Source organism: Arachis ipaensis, chromosome B1 (assembly GCF_059453495.1).
Source record: "Arachis ipaensis isolate K30076 ecotype BB chromosome B1, ASM5945349v1, whole genome shotgun sequence".
Classification (NCBI taxonomy): domain Eukaryota; kingdom Viridiplantae; phylum Streptophyta; class Magnoliopsida; order Fabales; family Fabaceae; genus Arachis; species Arachis ipaensis.
Genome location: NC_142436.1, coordinates 84819938 through 84832163, shown reverse-complemented (window position 1 = coordinate 84832163; position 12226 = coordinate 84819938). Strand labels below are relative to the sequence as shown.

General features: G+C 38.6%; 1 non-coding gene across 1 annotated transcript; it reads left to right on the top strand.

The window, feature by feature from the left end:
• Positions 1-1047: 1047 nt before the first annotated feature.
• On the top strand, positions 1048-1154 carry LOC148577300 (small nucleolar RNA R71). The gene has a single exon (XR_015903457.1). It is a non-coding gene; the product is annotated as a small nucleolar RNA R71 (small nucleolar RNA).
• The last annotated feature ends 11072 nt before the right edge of the window (positions 1155-12226 follow it).

The window sequence follows — 12226 nt, the reverse complement described above, 5'->3', positions numbered from 1 at the left end:
GATTTAGGATTTCTTCTTGTTTTAAGAGTGACTCTCAATCCAGGTTTTATATTTCTTTGTTTTAAACTCCCCCTTCACTTTATTTATTTATTTCAGTATCTGAGTTGGCTATTTACCTTTATAATTGGATCTATGAATTTCTTCCATGTTGCAGACTGTTATTTGAATTAATGATAATTAAGGTATTTTCAGTTTATGATTGTTCTCTTTGATTTAAGTTACCATTGCTTCCCATCTAAGGATATTTTTATTATTCTATCAATTTTACTTTTTTCCCTTTTGGTTCTGGTTAAGAATTCAGTAACTCAACAATTATTAATCTCAATATAATTGATAATCGTTATCTTGCTAATTGATTTGAACTTAAGTAATCCCAACCTTTTCTTAGGAAATAAATAGGATTCAAAGGTCAATTTAATTAGTCCCTTGACTTTCCTTTACCCTAGTAAAGGTTGACCAAGTGGAGTTTAGATTCAACTTTCATTCTAGTAGAGAGAGATAACTACGTTGGACCTCCAACTTCTCTTACCTTGCCAAAAGTCTGCTTTACAGTATTTATTTATTTTAATTGCCATTTGCTTTACTTGTCATTTAAATTACTTGCTTCTCATCTTCTAAACCCCGATTACAACCTTTATAGCCAATAATAAGAATATACTTCCTCGCAGTTCCTTGAGAAGACGACCCGAGGTTTGAATACTCGGTTAACAATTTTTAAAGGGGTTTGTTACTTGTGACACCCAAAATGTTTGTGCGAAGGGATTTTTGTCGGTTTAGACTATATCTACAACGCAACTGTTTCTATGAATCTCTTTACTGGTAAAAATCCTAACGTCAGCGTCCATGTTGTTTAGCTCCATCACTCCTCTAGTATTGCCCCTTTTAGAAGCATAGAAGTAATCATTCTCAGCTACAGTCTCAATGACATCTATGGCTTCTTCAATGGTCTTCTTCTTGTTCAGAGATCCCCCGAATGAGTGGTCCACTGCCTTCTTTGATTCGTAAGAAAGACCCTCATAGAAAATATGTAACTGCACCCATCCATTGAACATATCTGGTGGGCACCTTCTTGTTAAGTCCTTAAACCTCTCCCATGCTTCATAGAGAGTTTCACCATCTTGTTGCCTGAAGGTTTGCACCTCAGCTCTCAACCTGTTGATTCTTTGAGGAGGGTAGAATCTTGCCAAGAATTTGTTCACCACCTCTTCCCAGGTTGTCAGACTCTCCTTCGGGAAGGATTCCAGCTATTTAGCTGCTTTATCCTTGAGTGAGAAGGGAAACAGAAGCAGTCTATAAGTGTCAGGATGAACACCATTAGACTTTACAGTATCACATATCCTTAGGAAAGTGGTGAGATGTTGATTAGGGTCTTCTTGGGAACTTCCTCCAAATGCACAGTTATTCTGGACTAGGGTGATGAGCTGGGGCTTTAGTTCAAAGTTGTTGGCATGTATGGTTGGCTTTTGGATGCTACTTCCACAGTTTTCTGGGTTTGGATTGATGTAAGAGCCTAGAATTCTTCTCTCTTGCCCCGCATGATTCACTGGACCTTCTCTGCCATGGTTGTGAGCCTCTTCTTCATGGTGGTTCTCCATATTCTCCTCCATGTCTGGTTCAAAATATTCTTCCTCCTCCTCAGCACCAACGACTCCCTTTCCTCTTGCTTTCCTCCTTAATCTAAGGAAGGTCCTCTCAGGTTCGGAATCAAAGGAAGTTGAAGCCCCGCTTCTTCTACCTGTCATACAACCAACAAGGCAAAAAGCAAGAAAGAAATTGAATAGAGAAATTACTCTTGTTAGGAATGTTGTTAGTGTGAGTGGTGCAATATATCAAACAGTTAGTGGGTTGGTTAACTGACTTGTAATTAATGACGAAAAACACAACAAACGGGTAAGGGATAAAGGAAATAAAATAACTGAAACTGAAAGTAAATCACTCAAATGGAATTAAAACAAAACAAAAGAAAAAATGCTCAATCTAGTTATCCTCCAACTTAATCATTGTTGATACAAAATCAATCCCCGGCAACGGCGCCATAAACTTGATGCACGGAAACTTGTCTCTCAACAAAATTTCCTTCGGCAAGTATACCGAATTGTCGTCAAGTAAAAACTCACAATAGAGTGAGGTCGAATCCCATAGGGATTGATTGGTCAAGCAACTTTAATTAGAGGAATGTTCTAGTTGAGTGAAGCAGAAATTTGAGTTGAGTAATTGCAGAAAATTAAATGGCTGGAAAGTAAATAGCAAAAGATGTAAATACTAGAAATAAATGGCAGAATGTAAAGGGTGGAAGGTAAACTGCAGAATCTTAAATGGGGATTTGGGAATATGAGCATAAAAGTAAATGGCAGATAATAAAGAGAATGGGTAAGATCAGAAATGGGGGATTCATTGGGCTCAGGAGATGTTGTATTCTCCGGATCAAGTTCATTCTCATCTCTTTCTCAATCAATGCATTCATTGATCTCCTTGGCAATCTTAAGTGATTGGATTCCAATTCCTTGGCAACCCAATATCTCTAAACTTGAACATTTACCCAATTTTTTTATTTAATTGCTCATGAGAAGAGAAGAAGTATGGTCACTGATTATACCACATGCATTCCCAAATCAAAGAATAGGTAAGATTATATGTCACTATATCCATCCAAACCCCAATTTGGTCCAACATGAGAAAGCATTTCTAGCATGATATCTTCATTCCTCTTCCAAGGTTCCAAAGAGATCCAAGTATGAATAGCTTCTTTTCCAAGACAACTACCCAATTGGATGAAGATTAAAAGCTTTCTAGTAAAATCAAGAGAAAAGAAAGAAGAAGAATAATGAAAACTATTATTGATCCATCAAATTACAACAAAGCTCCCTAACCCAATGAAAAGGGGTTTAGTTGTTCATAGCTCTGGAAATGGAAGACGAAAATGAAAAGTACATTCTGAAATTAAATCTAGAAGTTGCAGAGAAAGTAAAATATACAGAGTGTGGTTCTCCAAAATGCCAAGCTTTCTTACTAGTTCAAAACTACTCCTATATATACTACTCTTCTAATTTTCTAGTTGGCTCTTCAAGTCTTGGATATGGGCCTTTGGATCTTTAGTTGAAGCAGTTACAGTCTTCAGTGGGATTAGCTTTGCTTGCAGAGAGAAAGTGAGTCAGGCATGGTAGCAAGTTAGTTAGGACGTTAGTGGTGTTAACGTTAAGTGAAAATGTGGGTTCGAGAACGTTAGTAACGATCACCTTTTTCACTAACGTTCCAAACCAAAAATGATCCACGTTAACTTCAACGTTAGTGGCACTAACGTGACCACTAACGTTGCCTCTTGGTCCTTCGCAAACGTTATTGGCATTCACCTTTTCCAGTAACGTTGCTCTTTGCCTCTTTTTCCCACGTTAGTGGTCCACGTTAGTGTAACTAACGTGGCCCTTAACGTGGGCATGCCTAAGCTTCGAGAGCGTTAGTGACACTTACCTTTGACACTAACGCTTCAAACACTCCTTCTTCCCACGTTAGTGCCTCCCGTTAATTGCATTAACGTGACCACTAACGTGGAGGTGATTGCCATTTCCAACGTTAGTGACAAGGGTGAGTGTCGCTAACATTGGCCTATCATGCTTAGCTTCATGTTACTCTTCACGTTAGTGGTCTTAACATGACCACTAACGTGGGCACTATTGGCTTAATCCAATGTTAGTGACAAAGGTGAGTGTCACTAACGTTGGTGATTGCTTTCTCTTTCCACGTTAGAGTTCATGTTTATTGGATTAACGTGACTCTTAACGTGGCTAAATGTGCCTTTTTGGAATGTTAGTGGCATTCACTTTTACCACTAACGCTGGAGCTCTCCTTCTCCTCTACGTTAGCTACCACGTTAATATAATTAACGTGGTAACTAACGTGGGCTATGATGGCTTCGAAGGCTTTATTAGCAATCACTTTTTCCATTAACGCTACAAGCTTTTTCCCATTCCTCGTTAGTGGTCACGTTAATCAGACTAACGTGGCTGCTAATGTGGCTCTTCCTTGCTTCCTTTGTCCTGAAATCAAGCAGATAAAGTACATCAAAGCTCTGTTCAAGTCATGAGATCATGCATTATCCATTTTATCATTCAATTCATGCATAATTCTCATGAAATCATGTAAAGTTCACAATGTTTGCTTGAATCAAGATGTAAGTGAATATTTACCCAAAACTTGCTTATTTACTAAGAAAATGCATGAAACTATCCTAAAATAGTAAAGAAAAGGTCAGTGAAACTGGCCAAAATGCCCTGGCATCACGCGTTAATGACGCATGCGCGTGGATTGGTGAAAAACTTGGGGTCACGCGTACACATTGGTGACGCATACGCGTGGCATGGTGCTCTGGTTTTCAAAATTTTTCCAAGTTCTTGCACCAAACAGCTACCAAAACACCATAAAACCTTATTTAACATACCAAACTACCAAATAAACTCAACAAACTAAACAAAATATGAAATTAAGCTAATTACCAATATTTACAAAAGAGAAAAAAAGGAAAAGATTTTACCATTATGGGGAGCTCCTCATTAAGGTGGGCTTGTGCTTGAATTCATCTTTGAACATCCACCAATGCTTGGACTCCCAATGATCTCCATTCTTCAAAATTAATGCCACCAAGCCTTGATGGAGTTCCGCACAAGCTAAGGGCTCCCAAAGTTGATCCTCATGTATGCCAGGATCCCAAATCTTATTTCTACACCCGTCTTCAAGTTGATTATCATTAATCCATCCAGGTGGCAAGTAAGATGAATTCTCAATGAAGTACCAAATTCTCCTTCTAGACCCACCTAATTGAGCACTAGTCCAACCTTTGTGTCTCATCTTTGATATGTCAACCAAAATGAGCCTTGATTTGCAACGCCAACCACTAAATATCCTTCTTTTATGCTTCATCCCACAAAGTTCCCTAAGTTGACTGACGACAAGTCATCTTAGCCTAGTTTCACTAGTCTTTTTCTTTTGTTTTCATTAGAATTTTTCACTTTCTTGAGCTACAAGCAAGCTAATTGAGTAGATTTTCATGTTTCCCTTGATTGAATCAACCATGTATGAATTCATGCCATTTCATGAGATTTTATGCTATAATTGTTGCATATTATGATAGAATGAATATCTCATGATTATGAGCATAGCTTTGATGTGTTTGGTTGATTAATGATAGGTGAAGAAAGCTTGGAGAAAGGTTGAAGCAAGAAGGAATGGCTAGGAGTGAAGAGAGGACAATGGAATAAGTGAAATTGAACCAGGAAGCAAAAAGCTGGACCTAAAGTTAGCATCAAACTTTTGCACAAACTTTTGGTTGAAAAGTTAGCCCCAACGTTAGCCCCCTAACTTGGAGGCTAACGTTGGAACTTGAAAATCACTCCCTGGGTATCAAAAGTTTGCGCCAACGTTAGCCCCCTAACTTTGAGGCTAACGTTGGCACATGAAACTCTCCCCTGGGCACCAAAAGTTTGCGCCAACGTTAGCCCCCTAACTTTGAGGCTAACGTTGGCTCATGAACATCACAAGGAGGAGCAAAAGTTTGCGCCAACGTTAGCCCCCTAACTTGGTGGCTAACGTTGGCGCCACAAGCACACAAGGCAAGGCCAACGTTAGGGTCAAAGTTAGACCCCTAACGTTGGCACCAACGTTCATATCAGCAAGTTTTGTGGGCTGCTATGAAAAGTTGGAGCCAAAGTTAGACCCCTAACTTTAGCTCCAACTTTTGGTCCAACTTTTGCAAAACTCCAACCCGGTTCAATTGGTTCACTTTGGTTCTTCTCCAAACATCAAGAGCAATCAACCAAGGCCTCTTTCAACCCAATTCCACCAAGAGCAAAGGCCCAACTCAAGGCTTGAAGATCATTTGAAGAAAGTGTATAAATAGGATAGAATTCAAGTTCTTCAGGGAGCTTTCTTTTAGAATTTTCATAATAGTTTTCGGAGAGCTTTGGATATTGAGTGATCTTTAATTTCTTTGCCTTGGAGAAAGAGAATTCACTTCTCTTCCTCTTCATTTTATTGCTTTCTATTTCAATTGCAATTGTCTTGGATCTTGGGTTGGAGAATTAAAGGAATTCTGTTTCAATCTCACCCTTGGATCTCTCTGCTTTGTTTACTGCAAATTAAATTTTCGTTTCTGTTACTTGCTTCTCATCTACTTTCCTTACAATTTACAATTCCCTTGCAATTGTTCTTGTTGGATCTAGGAAGGCATTGAGATCTAGACTTGGTTTTCTAGTCTCTGGGTCCTGAGATCTGAATTTCCCATTTCACCTCTCTATTTACTGCTTTCTATGTTTATTTACTTTTCTACTATCAGATCCGATCCAATCCCAATTCCCTTTTACTCTTCTGTTTGATGCAATTTAACTTTTCCTTGTTTAATTTCTGCAAATCCACGTCCCAATCCCCTTTACATTTCAAGCAATTTACATTCCTTGCACTTTAAGATTCCGCAATTTACATTTCTTGCACTCTAAGTTTCTGCCATTTAATTTCTTGTTCTTTACGTTTCAGCAATTTATTTCTTGTTCTCTTTACTTCAATGCAATTTAATTCTGCAAGTCACAAAACCATCAACCAAATCTTGATTCGCTTGACTAAATCAACCACTAAACTAAAATTGCTCAATCCTTCAATCCCTGTGGGATCGACCTCACTCCCGTGAGTTTTTATTACTTGATGCGACCCGGTGCACTTGCCGGTTAGATTTGTGTGTTTTGGGAGAGATTCATTTTTCCTCCAAAATACTCATCAAGTTTTTGGCGCCGTTGCCGGGGATTGATTAGATTGACAATGATTAAGTGAGGTGGTGATTTAGATCAAGCACTTTTTCTTTATATTTTTTTTTTAATTTTTGACTAACCCGCTAACTGTTTGACGTTTTGTCTCAACTGACTACACTTAATTTTCAAGAGAATCACTGTGTGCTCCGTTGTTGATTTATATGTCACAGGGAAGAAGGAGTTTCTGAGAAAGAAGAACATCACAACATGAAGCCACAACTCATTACACTAATAGAGAACAATTGTTCCTATGGTGGGAATCCCTTGGAAGACTCTAAACAGCACCTATCCATTTTTCTGAAAACTTGTGGGGCTGTCAATCTCAATGGTGTAGACCATGATACCATTAAGCTCCTGTTATTCCCCTTCTCACTGAAGGATGAAGCGGCACAATGGCTTGAAACTTTTCCCCAAGGAAGTATAACTAGTTGGGATGAATTGGTTGCCAAGTTTCTAGCCAAATTTTCCTCACCCCAACAACACATCAAGACGAAAGAAGGAGTACATCCATTCATACAAGGAGAGGAAGAACCACTGTTCAAAGCATGGGAGAGATACAAGAAAGCAAATGACAAGGTGGATTTTCGAGCGTTCTATGAAGGATTAACCTCCGAAACAAGAAAAGCAGTAGATTACTTCTCAGATGGCCTACTCAAGGCAACAGCAACCATCCAAGGAACTGCAGAGTTCAGTGACAAAAAAACCAATAACCAAAACTCATTTGAGACGCCACGGAATGCAATTTCAGAAAAGGAAGTAATGAATCTTGAAGGAGTGAGAGCAATCATGAATCAAAACAAGCAGCTACACCAGCAAACTCAGCAGCAATTGGAATCAATAGCTAGACAAATTGATTCTCTACATTCTGCCACAGTGAATGCACAATTTCCACCATGGAAACCACATTCTTATTTAAGAATGAGGGAATCTCAGCATCAGGAACAAAGGGACTTCAACTATAATAACCCCAACTTCCCAAACCTGCAAAAACACCACCATACCAACAAAAATCACTACACACCACCCCAATATACACACCTCCAACCCTATCCTACCTCACCACCTGCCCAAAATGACTTACATCAATCACCACAATTAACACAGTCACAACCAATCCTAAACTTCCAAAAACTCTATGTTCTAGAAATGATGATGGAAAGGTTTATGAAAATTCAAGAAATGACATTAATAGAGCAGGAGGACATAAGGAAAAACCAAGAGGCATATCTCAAAAGAATTGAAAGGTACATGGAACAACTGGTTCAAAACCCTGCTAAATTGGGCGAGAGAGAGAGAGAGATGTCCCTAAGAGCCACTGAAGATGACTCGAAGAACAATGAAAAAGCTGCTGGATTGAAAGGGAAAGCAGTTATGGAAAACAAGGAGAAGCCTACGGTGAGAGGAGGAAACCAAAGGCAACAGAAACCTCAACTTCCATGATCAGAGGATGAAGGATGTCAAGCTAGTGACAATAAAAGAGCGCTTGTTGGGAGGCAACCCAACCTGAGGTAGTTCTCTTTTCATATCTATTTTAATAAAAAGGTTAATTAGTTCTATCTATAATGCAAGAAGCTAAGTTTGGTGTTGCACACCAAAACAATCTAAAGGAGAATGCAGGATTCTAAGTTTGGTGTTTCACCAAAATCCCATTATAAAACACATTCTCACTCTCTGCATAATGCTGGCTTCAAGCATGATGGATGAACCAGTTAACTATTCTGCTGTTTCCTAGTTTTCAGTTTTATTGCTTTTGAAAAAGAAGAAGAAAAGAAAAAAAGTTATTACACATGGTTAATTTGATGCATGAAACCCATTGGCAAGGTACTAAGTTTGGTGTTCCCACACCAAAGTAAGTTCAAAAAGCCCACAAATAAATCATGAAGACTAACCAGTTTTCTAAGTGCTTGGAGAACAAGCAACTTTCAATATCATTGCAGAATATCATACAAGCCTTTGGAGAGATTAAGAATCATCAACCAAAGAAACAAAAGATGAACATAAAGGCCAGCAATGGTGATGAGAAGGAAAGCAAGTGAACTCCAACAGGTTATATTGATAAGTGATTGTTTACATCAAATATTGCTGCTATTGCAAGTTGGATTGTATCCTTATTTACCCTGCCTGTCTGCATAATATAGTTTTTTTATATACCCCTGCCTGCATGCATAGCATAGTTTTTCTTTATAATTCAATAAGCAAGATGTTTGATCATTCACAACATTCTTATCTTCAAAACTTGTTTGCACTCAATTTTCAAGAATGCATCACATGAAAGTTCTTTGAAAAGAAGGATTGAGGAATTAAACAATTTTGAGGCAAGCAAAAGATTAGGAGAAGTGGTGGTTCTAGTTGTATGATTATGTATTGAGGTTGCATGCTTGTGAAAACTTGCATGGGAGCTCATAGGCGGGATATAAAGTTCAAAGAAGTATTGTGGAGATTCTCAAAAATCTATTGATCCAAGAAGCAGCAAACAAAACAAAAGAAAGAAGAAAATACAAAAACAAAAATCTGAGCATCAATTACTAGGCAGAAAAAGAAAAAAAAGAAACAAAACTCAAGGAGTTGTTAGCCTAGTAAATGCTTGTGGTTGAAGTGTGTCAAGGAAAGAGGCTTGAGCAAGTAAATCCTTAGGGGTGCTTTAACACCTAATACCTGAAAACCAACTGGTTTAGGAGTATTGATTGAAAGCTTATCTAAAGAGCCGCTTTGAGACATGATACTTAGAGTCGAGGCCAAAGCACAGAAATTATAAGCTGCTTCAAGGTGATTACATATAAAGAGATCTCCATGATACCATTTGGATGAAAATCCTAAGACCTACGACTCCCAATATGTAAGGACTAGTGAGCACTGAAGCCCTTGCATAAGCATATGATTTAGAATTCACCCCACTGTTACTTGATCACTTCACTCACTGTATTTTACAAGTGCTCCTCAATCCATCTTAATTAAAAGAATCTCTGAGCATAATTCATTTCTTGCTTGGGGACAAGCAAGTTTTAAGTTTGGTGTTGTGATGACAAGTCATCTTAGCCTAGTTTCACTAGTCTTTTTCTTTTGTTTTCATTAGAATTTTGCACTTTCTTGAGCTACAAGCAAGCTAATTGAGTATATTTTCATGTTTCCCTTGATTGAATCAACCATGTATGAATTCATGCCATTTCATGAGATTTTATGCTATAATTGTTGCATATTATGATAGAATGAATATCTCATGATTATGAGCATAGCTTTGATGTGTTTGGTTGATTAATGATAGGTGAAGAAAGCTTGGAGAAAGGTTGAAGCAAGAAGGAATGGCTAGGAGTGAAGAGAGGACAATGGAATAAGTGAAATTGAACCAGGAAGCAAAAAGCTGGACCTAAAGTTAGCATCAAACTTTTGCACAAACTTTTGGTTGAAAAGTTAGCCCCAACGTTAGCCCCCTAACTTGGAGGCTAACGTTGGAACTTGAAAATCACTCCCTGGGTATCAAAAGTTTGCGCCAACGTTAGCCCCCTAACTTTGAGGCTAACGTTGGCACATGAAATTCTCCCCTGGGCACCAAAAGTTTGCGCCAACGTTAGCCCCCTAACTTTGAGGCTAACGTTGGCTCATGAACATCACAAGGAGGAGCAAAAGTTTGCGCCAACGTTAGCCCCCTAACTTGGTGGCTAACGTTGGCGCCACAAGCACACAAGGCAAGGCCAACGTTAGGGTCAAAGTTAGACCCCTAACGTTGGCACCAACGTTCATATCAGCAAGTTTTGTGGGCTGCTATGAAAAGTTGGAGCCAAAGTTAGACCCCTAACTTTAGCTCCAACTTTTGGTCCAACTTTTGCAAAACTCCAACCCGGTTCAATTGGTTCACTTTGGTTCTTCTCCAAACTTCAAGAGCAATCAACCAAGGCCTCTTTCAACCCAATTCCACCAAGAGCAAAGGCCCAACTCAAGGCTTGAAGATCATTTGAAGAAAGTGTATAAATAGGATAGAATTCAAGTTTTTCGGGGAGCTTTCTTTTAGAATTTTCATAATAGTTTTTGGAGAGCTTTGGATATTGTGTGATCTTTAATTTCTTTGCCTTGGAGAAAGAGAATTCACTTCTCTTCCTCTTCATTTTATTGCTTTCTATTTCAATTGCAATTGTCTTCGATCTTGGGTTAGAGAATTGAAGGAATTCTGTTTCAATCTCACCCTTGGATCTCTCTGCTTTGTTTACTGCAAATTAAATTTCCGTTTCTGTTACTTGCTTCTCATCTACTTTCCTTACAATTTACAATTCCCTTGCAATTGTTCTTGTTGGATCTAGGAAGGCATTGAGATCTAGACTTGGTTTTCTAGTCTCTGGGTCCTGAGATCTGAATTTCCCATTTCACCTCTCTGTTTACTGCTTTCTATGTTTATTTACTTTTCTGCTATCAGATCCGATCCAATCCCAATTCCCTTTTACTCTTCTGTTTGATGCAATTTAACTTTTCCTTGTTTAATTTCTGCAAATCCACGTCCCAATCCCCTTTACATTTCAAGCAATTTACATTCCTTGCACTTTAAGATTCCGCAATTTACATTTCTTGCACTCTAAGTTTCTGCCATTTAATTTCTTGTTCTTTACGTTTCAGCAATTTATTTCTTGTTCTCTTTACTTCAATGCAATTTAATTCTGCAAGTCACAAAACCATCAACCAAATCTTGATTCGCTTGACTAAATCAACCACTAAACTAAAATTGCTCAATCCTTCAATCCCTGTGGGATCGACCTCACTCCCGTGAGTTTTTATTACTTGATGCGACCCGGTGCACTTGCCGGTTAGATTTGTGTGTTTTGGGAGAGATTCATTTTTCCTCCAAAATACTCATCAAGTTTTTGGCGCCGTTGCCGGGGATTGATTAGATTGACAATGATTAAGTGAGGTGGTGATTTAGATCAAGCACTTTTTCTTTATATTTTTTTTTTTAATTTTTGACTAACCCGCTAACTGTTTGACGTTTTGTCTCAACTGACTACACTTAATTTTCAAGAGAATCACTGTGTGCTCCGTTGTTGATTTATATGTCACAGGGAAGAAGTAGTTTCTGAGAAAGAAGAACATCACAACATGAAGCCACAACTCATTACACTAATAGAGAACAATTGTTCCTATGGTGGGAATCCCTTGGAAGACTCTAAACAGCACCTATCCATTTTTCTGAAAACTTGTGGGGCTGTCAATCTCAATGGTGTAGACCATGATACCATTAAGCTCCTGTTATTCCCCTTCTCACTGAAGGATGAAGCGGCACAATGGCTTGAAACTTTTCCCCAAGGAAGTATAACTAGTTGGGATGAATTGGTTGCCAAGTTTCTAGCCAAATTTTCCTCACCCCAACAACACATCAAGACGAAAGAAGGAGTACATCCATTCATACAAGGAGAGGAAGAACCACTGTTCAAAGCATGGGAGAGATACAAGAA